Below are 13,702 nucleotides of genomic sequence, written 5' to 3'. Positions count from 1 at the left end.
AGTAGGGTCATGGGGTAGGGTCGAAGAGCACTCAGGGAGTATATTAGAGGTATGGGGAGTAGGGTCATGGGGTAAGGCTGAAGAGCAGTCAGGCAGTATATTAAAGGTATGGGGAGTAGGGTCATGTGGTAGGGCTGAAGAGCAGTCAGGGAGTATATTAGCGGTATGGGGATTAGGGTCATGGGGTAGGGCTGAAGAGCAGTCAGGGAGTATATTAGAGGTATGGGGAGTAGGGTCGAAGAGCAGTCAGGGAGTATATTAGAGGTATGGGGAGTAGGGTCATGGGGTAGGGCTGAAGAGCACAATCAGGGAGTATATTAAAGGTATGGGGAGTAGGGTCATGTGGTAGGGCTGAAGAGCAGTCAGGCAGTATATTAGAGGTATGGGGAGTAGGGTCATGGGGTAGGGCTGAAGAGCACAGTCAGGGAGTATATTAGAGGAATGGGGAGTAGGGTCATGGGGTAGGGCTGAAGAGCAGTCAGGGAGTATATTAGAGGTATGGGGAGTAGGGTCATGGGGTAGGGCTGAAGAGCAGTCAGGGAGTAAATTAGAGGTATGGGGAGTAGGGTCATGGGGTAGGGCTGAAGAGCACAATCAGGGAGTAAATTAGAGGTATGGGGAGTAGGGTCATGGGGTAGGGCTGAAGAGCACAGTCAGGGAGTATATTAGAGGTATGGGGAGTAGGGCCATGGGGTAGGGCTGAAGAGCACAGTCAGGGAGTATATTAGAGGTACGGGGAGTAGGGTCATGGGGTAGGGCTGAAGAGCACAGTCAGGGAGTATATTAGAGGTCTGGGGAGTAGGGTCATGTGGTAGGGCTGAAGATCAGTCAGGGAGTATATTAGAGGAATGGGGAGTAGGGTCATGGGGTAGGGTCGAAGAGCAGTCAGGGAGTATATTAGAGGTCTGGGGAGTAGGGTCATGTGGTAGGGCTGAAGAGCAGTCAGGGAGTATATTAGAGATATGGGGAGCAGGGTCATGGGGTAGGGCTGAAGAGCAGTCAGGAAGTATATTAGAGGTATGGGGAGTAGGGTCATGGGGTAGGGCTGAAGAGCAGTCAGGGAGTATATATTAGAGGTATGGGGAGTAGGGTCGAAGAGCAGTCAGGGAGTATATAATAGGTATGGGGAGTAGGGTCATGGGGTAAGTCTGAAGAGCAGTCAGGGAGTACATTAGAGGTATGGGGAGTCGGGTGGAAGAGCAGTCAGGGAGTATATTAGAGGTATGGGGAGTAGGGTCATGTGGTAGGGCTGAAGAGCAGTCAGGGAGTATATTAGCAGTATGGGGATTAGGGTCATGGGGTAGGGCTGAAGAGCACAATCAAGGAGTATATTAAAGATATGGGGAGTAGGGTCATGTGGTAGGGCTGAAGAGCAGTCAGGCAGTATATTAGAGGTATGTGGAGTAGGGTCATGGGGTAGGGCTGAAGAGCACAGTCAGAGGGTATATTAGAGGTATGGGGAGTAGGGTCATGGGGTAGGACTGAAGAGCAGTCAGGGAGTATATTAGAGGTATGGGGAGTAGGGTCATGGGGTAGGGCTGAAGAGCACAGTCAGGGAGTATATTAGAGGTCTGGGGAGTAGGGTCATTGGGTAAGTCTGAAAAGCAGTCAGGGAGTATATTAGAGGGAGTATATTAGAGGTACGGGGAGTAGGGCCGAAGAGCAGTCATGCAGTATATTAGAGGTATGGGGAGCAGGGTCATGTGGTAGGGCTGAAGAGCAGGCAGGGAGTATATTAGAGGTATGGGGAGCAGGGTCATGGGGTAGGGCTGAAGAGCAGTCAGGGAGTATATTACAGGTATGGGGAGTAGGGTCATGGGGTAGGGCTGAAGAGCAGTCAGGGAGTATATTAGAGGTATGGGGAGTAGGGTCGAAGAGCAGTCAGGGAGTATATAATAGGTATGGGGAGTAGGGTCATGAGGTAAGTCTGAAGAGCAGTCAGGGAGTACATTAGAGGTATGGGGAGTCGGGTGGAAGAGCAGTCAGGGAGAATATTAGAGGTATGGGGAGTAGGGTCATGTGGTAGGGCTGAAGAGCAGTCAGGGAGTATATTAGCGGTATGGGGATTAGGGTCATGGGGTAGGGCTAAAGAGCACAGTCAGATAGTATATTAAAAGTATGGGGATTAGGGTCATGGGGTAGGGCTGAAGAGCAGTAAGGGAGTATATTAGAGGTATGGGGAGTAGGGTCATGGGGTAGGGCTGAAGAGCAGTCAGGGAGTATAGTATGGGGAGTAGGGTCATGTGGTAGGGATGAAGAGCAGTCAGGGAGTATATTAGAGGTATGGGGAGTAGGGTCATGTGGTAGGGCTGAATAGCACAGTCAGGGAGTATATTAGAGGTCTGGGGAGTAGGGTCATTGGGTAAGTCTGAAAAGCAGTCAGGGAGTATATTAGAGGTATGGGGAGTAGGGCAGAAGAGCAGTCATGCAGTATATTAGAGGTATGGGGAGCAGGGTCATGTGGTAGGGCTGAAGAGCAGTCAGGGAGTATATTAGAGGTATGGGGAGTAGGGTGGAAGAGCAGTCAGGGAGTATATAATAGGTATGGGGAGTAGGGTCATGAGGTAAGTCTGAAGAGCAGTCAGGGAGTACATTAGAGGTATGGGGAGTCGGGTGGAAGAGCAGTCAGGGAGAATATTAGAGGTATGGGGAGTAGGGTCATGTGGTAGGGCTGAAGAGCAGTCAGGGAGTATATTAGCGGTATGGGGATTAGGGTCATGGGGTAGGGCTGAAGAGCACAGTCAGATAGTATATTAAAAGTATGGGGATTAGGGTCATGGGGTAGCGCTGAAGATCAGTAAGGGAGTATATTAGAGGTATGGGGAGTAGGGTCATGGGGTAGGGCTGAAGAGCAGTCAGGGAGTATAGTATGGGGAGTAGGGTCATGTGGTAGGGATGAAGAGCAGTATGGGAGTATATTAGAGGTATGGGGAGTAGGGTCATGTGGTAGGGCTGAAGAGCACAGTCAGGGAGTATATTAGAGGTCTGGGGAGTAGGGTCATTGGGTAAGTCTGAAAAGCAGTCAGGGAGTATATTAGAGGTATGGGGAGTAGGGCCGAAGAGCAGTCATGCAGTATATTAGAGGTATGGGGAGCAGGGTCATGTGGTAGGGCTGAAGAGCAGTCAGGGAGTATATTAGAGGTACGGGGAGTAGGGTCATGGGGTAGGGCTGAAGAGCAGTCAGGGAGTACATTAGAGGTATGGGGAGTAGGGTCATGGGGTAAGTCTGAAGAGCAGTCAGGGAGTATATTAGAGGTATGGGGAGTAGGGTCATGGGGTAGGGTTGAAGAGCACAGTCAGATAGTATAACAGAGGTATGGGGAGTAGGGTCATGGGGTAAGTCTGAAGAGCAGTCAGGGAGTATATTAGAGGTATGGGGAGTAGGGTCATGTGGTAGGGCTGAAGAGCACAGTCAGGGAGTAAATTAGAAGTATGGGGAGTAGGGTCATGTGGTAGGGCTGAAGAGCACAATCAGGGAGTATATTAAAGGTATGGGGAGTAGGGTCATGTGGTAGAGCTGAAGAGCAGTCAGGCAGTATATTAGAGGTATGGGGAGTAGGGTCATGGGGTAGGGCTGAAGAGCAGTAAGGGAGTATATTAGAGGTATGGGGAGTAGGGTCATGGGGTAGGGCTGAAGAGCACAGTCAGATAGTATAATAGAGGTATGGGGAGTAGGGTCATGGGGTAAGTCTGAAGAGCAGTCAGGGAGTATATTAGAGGTATGGGGAGTAGGGTCATGGGGTAGGGCTGAAGAGCACAGTCAGGGAGTAAATTAGAGGTATGGGGAGTAGGGTCATGCTGTAGGGCTGAAGAGCAGTCAGGCAGTATATTAAAGGTATGGGGAGTAGGGTCATGTGGTAGGGCTGAAGATCAGTCAGGGAGTATATTAGAGGAATGGGGAGTAGAGTCATGGGGTAGGGCTGAAGAGCAGTCAGGGAGTATATTAGAGGAATGGGGAGTAGAGTCATGGGGTAGGGTCGAAGAGCAGTCAGGGAGTATATTAGAGGTATGGGGAGTAGGGCCGAAGAGCAGTCATGCAGTATATTAGAGGTATGGGGAGTAGGGTCATGTGGTAGGGCTGAAGAGCAGGCAGGGAGAATATTAGAGGTATGGGGAGCAGGGTCATGGGGTAGGGCTGAAGAGCAGTCAGGGAGTATATTAGAGGGAGTATATTAGAGTTACGGGGAGTAGGGCCATGGGGTAGGGCTGAAGAGCACAGTCAGGGGTCATGTGGTAGGGCTGAAGAGCACAATCAGGGAGTATATTAAAGGTATGGGGAGTAGGGTCATGTGGTAAGTCTGAAGAGCAGTCAGGGAGTACATTAGAGGTATGGGGAGTCGGGTGGAAGAGCAGTCAGGGAGAATATTAGAGGTATGGGGAGTAGGGTCATGTGGTAGGGCTGAAGAGCAGTCAGGGAGTATATTAGCGGTATGGGGATTAGGGTCATGGGGTAGGGCTGAAGAGCACAGTCAGATAGTATATTAAAAGTATGGGGATTAGGGTCATGGGGTAGCGCTGAAGATCAGTAAGGGAGTATATTAGAGGTATGGGGAGTAGGGTCATGGGGTAGGGCTGAAGAGCAGTCAGGGAGTATAGTATGGGGAGTAGGGTCATGTGGTAGGGATGAAGAGCAGTCAGGGAGTATATTAGAGGTATGGGGAGTAGGGCCATGTGGTAGGGCTGAAGAGCACAGTCAGGGAGTATATTAGAGGTCTGGGGAGTAGGGTCATTGGGTAAGTCTGAAAAGCAGTCAGGGAGTATATTAGAGGTATGGGGAGTAGGGCCGAAGAGCAGTCATGCAGTATATTAGAGGTATGGGGAGCAGGGTCATGTGGTAGGGCTGAAGAGCAGTCAGGGAGTATATTAGAGGTACGGGGAGTAGGGTCATGGGGTAGGGCTGAAGAGCAGTCAGGGAGTACATTAGAGGTATGGGGAGTAGGGTCATGGGGTAAGTCTGAAGAGCAGTCAGGGAGTATATTAGAGGTATGGGGAGTAGGGTCATGGGGTAGGGTTGAAGAGCACAGTCAGATAGTATAACAGAGGTATGGGGAGTAGGGTCATGGGGTAAGTCTGAAGAGCAGTCAGGGAGTATATTAGAGGTATGGGGAGTAGGGTCATGGGGTAGGGCTGAAGAGCACAGTCAGGGAGTAAATTAGAAGTATGGGGAGTAGGGTCATGTGGTAGGGCTGAAGAGCACAATCAGGGAGTATATTAAAGGTATGGGGAGTAGGGTCATGTGGTAGGGCTGAAGAGCAGTCAGGCAGTATATTAGAGGTATGGGGAGTAGGGTCATGGGGTAGGGCTGAAGAGCACAGTCAGATAGTATAATAGAGGTATGGGGAGTAGGGTCATGGGGTAAGTCTGAAGAGCAGTCAGGGAGTATATTAGAGGTATGGGGAGTAGGGTCATGGGGTAGGGCTGAAGAGCACAGTCAGGGAGTAAATTAGAGGTATGGGGAGTAGGGTCATGCTGTAGGGCTGAAGATCAGTCAGGGAGTATATTAGAGGAATGGGGAGTAGGGTCATGGGGTAGGGTCGAAGAGCAGTCAGGGAGTATATTAGAGGTATGGGGAGTAGGGCCGAAGAGCAGTCATGCAGTATATTAGAGGTATGGGGAGTAGGGTCATGTGGTAGGGCTGAAGAGCAGTCAGGGAGTATATTAGAGGGAGTATATTAGAGGTACGGGGAGTAGGGCCATGGGGTAGGGCTGAAGAGCACAGTCAGGGGTCATGTGGTAGGGCTGAAGAGCACAATCAGGGAGTATATTAAAGGTATGGGGAGTAGGGTCATGTGGTAGGGCTGAAGAGCAGTCAGGCAGTATATTAGAGGTATGGGGAGTAGGGTCATGGGGTAGGGCTGAAGAGCACAGTCAGGGAGTATATTAGAGGTATGGGGAGTAGGGTCATGGGGTAGGGCTGAAGAGCAGTAAGGGAGTATATTAGAGGTATGGGGAGTAGGGTCATGGGGTAGGGCTGAAGAGCACAGTCAGGGAGTAAATTAGAGGTATGGGGAGTAGGGTCATGTGGTAGGGCTGAAGAGCAGTCAGGCAGTATATTAAAGGTATGGGGAGTAGGGTCATGTGGTAGGGCTGAAGATCAGTCAGGGAGTATATTAGAGGAATGGGGAGTAGAGTCATGGGGTAGGGTCGAAGAGCAGTCAGGGAGTATATTAGAGGGAGTATATTAGAGTTACGGGGAGTAGGGCCATGGGGTAGGGCTGAAGAGCACAGTCAGGGGTCATGTGGTAGGGCTGAAGAGCACAATCAGGGAGTATATTAAAGGTATGGGGAGTAGGGTCATGGGGTAGGGCTGAAGAGCAGTCAGGCAGTATATTAGAGGTATGGGGAGTAGGGTCATGGGGTAGGGCTGAAGAGCACAGTCAGATAGTATAATAGAGGTATGGGGAGTAGGGTCATGGGGTAAGTCTGAAGAGCAGTCAGGGAGTATATTAGAGGTATGGGGAGTAGCGTCATGGGGTAGGGCTGAAGAGCACAGTCAGGGAGTAAATTAGAGGTATGGGGAGTAGGGTCATGCTGTAGGGCTGAAGATCAGTCAGGGAGTATATTAGAGGAATGGGGAGTAGGGTCATGGGGTAGGGTCGAAGAGCAGTCAGGGAGTATATTAGAGGTATGGGGAGTAGGGCCGAAGAGCAGTCATGCAGTATATTAGAGGTATGGGGAGTAGGGTCATGTGGTAGGGCTGAAGAGCAGTCAGGGAGTATATTAGAGGGAGTATATTAGAGGTACGGGGAGTAGGGCCATGGGGTAGGGCTAAAGAGCACAGTCAGGGGTCATGTGGTAGGGCTGAAGAGCACAATCAGGGAGTATATTAAAAGTATGGGGAGTAGGGTCATGTGGTAGGGCTGAAGAGCAGTCAGGCAGTATATTAGAGGTATGGGGAGTAGGGTCATGGGGTAGGGCTGAAGAGCACAGTCAGGGAGTATATTAGAGGTATGGGGAGTAGGGTCATGGGGTAGGGTCGAAGAGCAGTCAGGGAGTATATTAGAGGTATGGGGAGTAGGGTCATGGGGTAGGGCTGAAGAGCAGTCAGGGAGTATATTAGAGGTATGGGGAGTAGGGTCATGTGGTAGGGCTGAAGAGCAGTCAGGGAGTATATTAGAGGGAGTATATTAGAGGTATGGGGAGTAGGGTCATGGGGTAGGGCTGAAGAGCACAGTCAGGGGTCATGTGGTAGGGCTGAAGAGCACAATCAGGGAGTATATTAGAGGTATGGGGAGTAGGGTCATGTGGTAGGGCTGAAGAGCAGTCAGGCAGTATATTAGAGGTATGGGGAGTAGGGTCATGGGGTAGGGCTGAAGAGCACAGTCAGGGAGTATATTAGAGGTATGGGGAGTAGGGTCATGGGGTAGGGCTGAAGAGCAGTAAGGGAGTATATTAGAGGTATGGGGAGTAGGGTCATGGGGTAGGGCTGAAGAGCACAGTCAGGGAGTATATTAGAGGTATGGGGAGTAGGGTCATGTGGTAGGGCTGAAGAGCAGTCAGGCAGTATATTAGAGGTATGGGGAGTAGGGTCATGTGGTAGGGCTGAAGAGCAGTCAGGGAGTATATTAGAGGTATGGGGAGTAGGGTCATGGGGTAGGGCTGAAGAGCAGTCAGGGAGTATATTAGAGGTATGGGGAGCAGGGTCATGGGGTAGGGCTGAAGAGCACAATCAGGGAGTATATTAAAGGTATGGGGAGTAGGGTCATGGGGTAGGGCTGAAGAGCAGTCAGGCAGTATATTAGAGGTATGGGGAGTAGGGTCATGGGGTAGGGCTGAAGAGCACAGTCAGGGAGTATATTAGAGGTATGGGGAGTAGGGTCATGGGGTAAGTCTGAAGAGCAGTCAGGGAGTATATTAGAGGTATGGGGAGTAGGGTCATGGGGTAGGGCTGAAGAGCAGTCAGGGAGTACATTAGAGGTATGGGGAGTAGGGTGGAAGAGCAGTCAGGGAGTATATTAGAGGTATGGGGAGTAGGGTCATGTGGTAGGGCTGAAGAGCAGTCAGGGAGTATATCAGAGGTATGGGGAGTAGGGTCATGGGGTAGGGCTGAAGAGCAGTCAGGGAGTATATTAGAGGTATGGGGAGTAGGGTCATGTGGTAGGGCTGAAGAGCAGTCAGGGAGTATATTAGAGGTATGGGGAGTAGGGTCATGGGGTAGGGCTGAAGAGACAGTCAGGGAGTATATTAGAGGTATGGGGAGTAGGGTCATGGGGTAGGGCTGAAGAGCAGTAAGGGAGTATATTAGAGGTATGGGGAGTAGGGTCATGGGGTAGGGCTGAAGAGCACAGTCAGATAGTATAATAGAGGTATGGGGAGTAGGGTCATGGGGTAAGTCTGAAGAGCAGTCAGGGAGTATATTAGAGGTATGGGGAGTAGGGTCATGGGGTAGGGCTGAAGAGCACAGTCAGGGAGTATATTAAAGGTATGGGGAGTAGGGTCATGTGGTAGGGCTGAAGAGTCAGTCAGGGAGTATATTAGAGGTATGGGGAGTAGGGTCATGGGGTAGGGCTGAAGAGTACAGTCAGGGAGTATATTAGAGGTCTGGGGAGTAGGGTCATTGGGTAAGTCTGAAAAGCAGTCAGGGAGTATATTAGAGGTATGGGGAGTAGGGTCATGGGGTAAGGCTGAAGAGCACAGTCAGGGAGTATATTAGAGGTATGGGGAGTAGGGTCATGTGGTAGGGCTGAAGAGCAGTCAGGGAGTACATTAGAGGTATGGGGAGTCGGGTGGAAGAGCAGTCAGGGAGTATATTAGAGGTATGGGGAGTAGGGTCATGCGGTAGGGCTGAAGAGCAGTCAGGGAGTATATTAGAGGTATGGGGAGTAGGGTCATGGGGTAGGGCTGAAGAGCACAGTCAGGGAGTATATTAGAGGTATGGGGAGTAGGGTCATGGGGTAGGGCTGAAGAGCAGTCAGGGAGTATATTAGAGGTATGGGGAGTAGGGTCATGGGGTAGGGCTGAAGAGCAGTCAGGGAGTATATTAGAGGTATGGGGAGTAGGGTCATGGGGTAGGGCTGAAGAGCAGTCAGGGAGTATATTAGAGGTATGGGGAGTAGGGTCATGGGGTAGGGCTGAAGAGCACAGTCAGGGAGTATATTAGAGGTATGGGGAGTAGGGTCATGGGGTAAGTCTGAAGAGCAGTCAGGGAGTATATTAGAGGTATGGGGAGTAGGGTCATGGGGTAGGGCTGAAGACCAGTCAGGGAGTACATTAGAGGTATGGGGAGTAGGGTGGAAGATCAGTCAGGGAGTATATTAGAGGTATGGGGAGTAGGGTCATGTGGTAGGGCTGAAGAGCAGTCAGGGAGTATATCAGAGGTATGGTGAGTAGGGTCATGGGGTAGGGCTGAAGAGCAGTCAGGGAGTATATTAGGGGTATGGGGAGTAGGGTCATGTGGTAGGTCTGAAGAGCAGTCAGGGAGTATATTAGAGGTATGGGGAGTAGGGTCATGGGGTAGGGCTGAAGAGCACAGTCAGGGAGTATATTAGAGGTATGGGGAGTAGGGTCATGGGGTAGGGCTGAAGAGCAGTCAGGGAGTATATTAGAGGTATGGGGAGTAGGGTCATGGGGTAGGGCTGAAGAGCACAGTCAGATAGTATAATAGAGGTATGGGGAGTAGGGTCATGGGGTAAGTCTGAAGAGCAGTCAGGGAGTATATTAGAGGTATGGGGAGTAGGGTCATGGGGTAGGGCTGAAGAGCACAGTCAGGGAGTATATTAGAGGTATGGGGAGTAGGGTCATGTGGTAGGGCTGAAGAGCAGTCAGGGAGTATATTAGAGGTATGGGGAGTAGGGTCATGGGGTAGGGCTGAAGAGCACAGTCAGGGAGTATATTAGAGGTATGGGGAGTAGGGTCATGGGGTAGGGCTGAAGAGCAGTCAGGGAGTATATTAGAGGTATGGGGAGTAGGGTCATGGGGTAGGGCTGAAGAGCACAGTCAGGGAGTAAATTAGAGGTATGGGGAGTAGGGTCATGTGGTAGGGCTGAAGAGTACAGTCAGGGAGTATATTAGAGGTATGGGGAGTAGGGTCATTGGGTAAGTCTGAAAAGCAGTCAGGGAGTATATTAGAGGTATGGGGAGTAGGGCCGAAGAGCAGTCATGCAGTATATTAGAGGTATGGGGAGTAGGGTCATGCGGTAGGGCTGAAGAGCAGTCAGGGAGTATATTAGAGGTATGGGGAGTAGGGTCATGGGGTAGGGCTGAAGAGCAGTCAGGGAGTATATTAGAGGTATGGGGAGTAGGGTCATGGGGTAGGGCTGAAGAGCACAGTCAGGGAGTATATTAGAGGTATGGGGAGTAGGGTCATGTGGTAGGGCTGAAGAGTACAGTCAGGGAGTATATTAGAGGTCTGGGGAGTAGGGTCATTGGGTAAGTCTGAAAAGCAGTCAGGGAGTATATTAGAGGTATGGGGAGTAGGGCCGAAGAGCAGTCATGCAGTATATTAGAGGTATGGGGAGTAGGGTCATGTGGTAGGGCTGAAGAGCAGTCAGGGAGTATATTAGAGGTATGGGGAGTAGGGTCATGGGGTAGGGCTGAAGAGCAGTAAGGGAGTATATTAGAGGTATGGGGAGTAGGGTCATGGGGTAAGGCTGAAGAGCACAGTCAGGGAGTATATTAGAGGTACGGGGAGTAGGGTCATGTGGTAGGGCTGAAGAGTACAGTCAGGGAGTATATTAGAGGTCTGGGGAGTAGGGTCATTGGGTAAGTCTGAAAAGCAGTCAGGGAGTATATTAGAGGTATGGGGAGTAGGGCCGAAGAGCAGTCATGCAGTATATTAGAGGTATGGGGAGTAGGGTCATGCGGTAGGGCTGAAGAGCAGTCAGGGAGTATATTAGAGGTATGGGGAGCAGGGTCATGGGGTAGGGCTGAAGAGCACAATCAGGGAGTATATTAAAGGTATGGGGAGTAGGGTCATGTGGTAGGGCTGAAGAGCAGTCAGGCAGTATATTAGAGGTATGGGGAGTAGGGTCATGGGGTAGGGCTGAAGAGCACAGTCAGGGAGTATATTAGAGGTATGGGGAGTAGGGTCATGGGGTAGGGCTGAAGAGCACAGTCAGATAGTATATTAGAAGTATGGGGATTAGGGTCATGGGGTAGGGCTGAAGAGCAGTAAGGGAGTATATTAGAGGTATGGGGAGTAGGGTCATGGGGTAGGGCTAAAGAGCACAGTCAGATAGTATATTAGAAGTATGGGGTTTAGGGTCATGGGGTAGGGCTGAAGAGCAGTAAGGGAGTATATTAGAGGTATGGGGAGTAGGGTCATGGGGTAGGGCTGAAGAGCACAGTCAGATAGTATATTAGAGGTATGGGGAGTAGGGTCATGGGGTAAGTCTGAAGAGCAGTCAGGGAGTACATTAGAGGTATGGGGAGTAGGGTGGAAGAGCAGTCAGGGAGTATATTAGAGGTATGGGGAGTAGGGTCATGGGGTAGGGCTGAAGAGCACAGTCAGGGAGTATATTAGAGGTATGGGGAGTAGGGTCATGTGGTAGGGCTGAAGAGCAGTCAGGGAGTATATTAGAGGTATGGGGAGTAGGGTCATGTGGTAGGGCTGAAGAGCAGTCAGGGAGTATATTAGAGGTATGGGGAGTAGGGTCATGTGGTAGGGCTGAAGAGCAGTCAGGGAGTATATTAGAGGTATGGGGAGTAGGGTCATGGGGTAGGGCTGAAGAGCAGTCAGGGAGTATATTAGAGGTATGGGGAGTAGGGTCATGGGGTAGGGCTGAAGAGCAGTCAGGGAGTATATTAGAGGTATGGGGAGTAGGGTCATGTGGTAGGGCTGAAGAGCAGTCAGGGAGTATATTAGAGGTATGGGGAGTAGGGTCATGGGGTAGGGCTGAAGAGCAGTCAGGGAGTATATTAGAGGTATGGGGAGTAGGGTCATGTGGTAGGTCTGAAGAGCAGTCAGGGAGTATATTAGAGGTATGGGGAGTAGGGTCATGGGGTAGGGCTGAAGAGCACAATCAGGGAGTATATTAAAGGTATGGGGAGTAGGGTCATGTGGTAGGGCTGAAGAGCCGTCAGGCAGTATATTAGAGGTATGGGGAGTAGGGTCATGGGGTAGGGCTGAAGAGCACAGTCAGGGAGTATATTAGAGGTATGGGGAGTAGGGTCATGGGGTAGGGCTGAAGAGCAGTAAGGGAGTATATTAGAGGTATGGGGAGTAGGGTCATGGGGTAGGGCTGAAGAGCACAGTCAGATAGTATAATAGAGGTATGGGGAGTAGGGTCATGGGGTAAGTCTGAAGAGCAGTCAGGGAGTATATTAGAGGTATGGGGAGTAGGGTCATGGGGTAGGGCTGAAGAGCACAGTCAGGGAGTAAATTAGAGGTATGGGGAGTAGGGTCATGTGGTAGGGCTGAAGATCAGTCAGGGAGTATATTAGAGGAATGGGGAGTAGGGTCATGTGGTAGGGCTGAAGAGTACAGTCAGGGAGTATATTAGAGGTCTGGGGAGTAGGGTCATTGGGTAAGTCTGAAAAGCAGTCAGGGAGTATATTAGAGGTATGGGGAGTAGGGCCGAAGAGCAGTCATGCAGTATATTAGAGGTATGGGGAGTAGGGTCATGCGGTAGGGCTGAAGAGCAGTCAGGGAGTATATTAGAGGTATGGGTAGTAGGGTCATGGGGTAGGGCTGAAGAGCAGTAAGGGAGTATATTAGATGTATGGGGAGTAGGGTCATGGGGTAAGGCTGAAGAGCACAGTCAGGGAGTATATTAGAGGTACGGGGAGTAGGGTCATGTGGTAGGGCTGAAGAGTACAGTCAGGGAGTATATTAGAGGTCTGGGGAGTAGGGTCATTGGGTAAGTCTGAAAAGCAGTCAGGGAGTATATTAGAGGTATGGGGAGTAGGGCCGAAGAGCAGTCATGCAGTATATTAGAGGTATGGGGAGTAGGGTCATGCGGTAGGGCTGAAGAGCACAATCAGGGAGTATATTAAAGGTATGGGGAGTAGGGTCATGTGGTAGGGCTGAAGAGCAGTCAGGGAGTATATTAGAGGTATGGGGAGTAGGGTCATGGGGTAGGGCTGAAGAGCACAGTCAGGGAGTATATTAGAGGTATGGGGAGTAGGGTCATGGGGTAGGGCTGAAGAGCACAGTCAGATAGTATATTAGAAGTATGGGGAGTAGGGTCATGGGGTAGGGCTGAAGAGCAGTAAGGGAGTATATTAGAGGTATGGGGAGTAGGGTCATGGGGTAGGGCTGAAGAGCACAGTCAGATAGTATATTAGAAGTATGGGGATTAGGGTCATGGGGTAGGGCTGAAGAGCAGTAAGGGAGTATATTAGAGGTATGGGGAGTAGGGTCATGGGGTAGGGCTGAAGAGCACAGTCAGATAGTATATTAGAGGTATGGGGAGTAGGGTCATGGGGTAAGTCTGAAGAGCAGTCAGGGAGTACATTAGAGGTATGGGGAGTAGGGTGGAAGAGCAGTCAGGGAGTATATTAGAGGTATGGGGAGTAGGGTCATGGGGTAGGGCTGAAGAGCACAGTCAGGGAGTATATTAGAGGTATGGGGAGTAGGGTCATGTGGTAGGGCTGAAGAGCAGTCATGGAGTATATTAGAGGTATGGGGAGTAGTGTCATGTGGTAGGTCTGAAGAGCAGTCAGGGAGTATATAAGAGGTATGGGGAGTAGGGTCATGGGGTAGGGCTGAAGAGCAGCCAGGGAGTATATTAGAGGTATGGGGAGCAGGGTCATGGGGTAGGGC

General features: G+C 50.7%; 1 protein-coding gene across 3 annotated transcripts in view; it reads right to left on the bottom strand.

Annotated features, from left to right (window-relative positions):
• LOC139553731 (SR-related and CTD-associated factor 8-like) overlaps positions 1–13,702 on the bottom strand; it is an 86,176-nt gene that overhangs the window by 42,672 nt on the left and 29,802 nt on the right. The gene's annotated exons all lie outside the window — the stretch shown is intronic.

Source organism: Salvelinus alpinus, chromosome 25 (assembly GCF_045679555.1).
Source record: "Salvelinus alpinus chromosome 25, SLU_Salpinus.1, whole genome shotgun sequence".
NCBI lineage: Eukaryota > Metazoa > Chordata > Actinopteri > Salmoniformes > Salmonidae > Salvelinus > Salvelinus alpinus.
The sequence above is the reverse complement of the archived record's forward strand: the minus strand, read 5'-3'. Positions and strand labels throughout refer to the sequence as shown.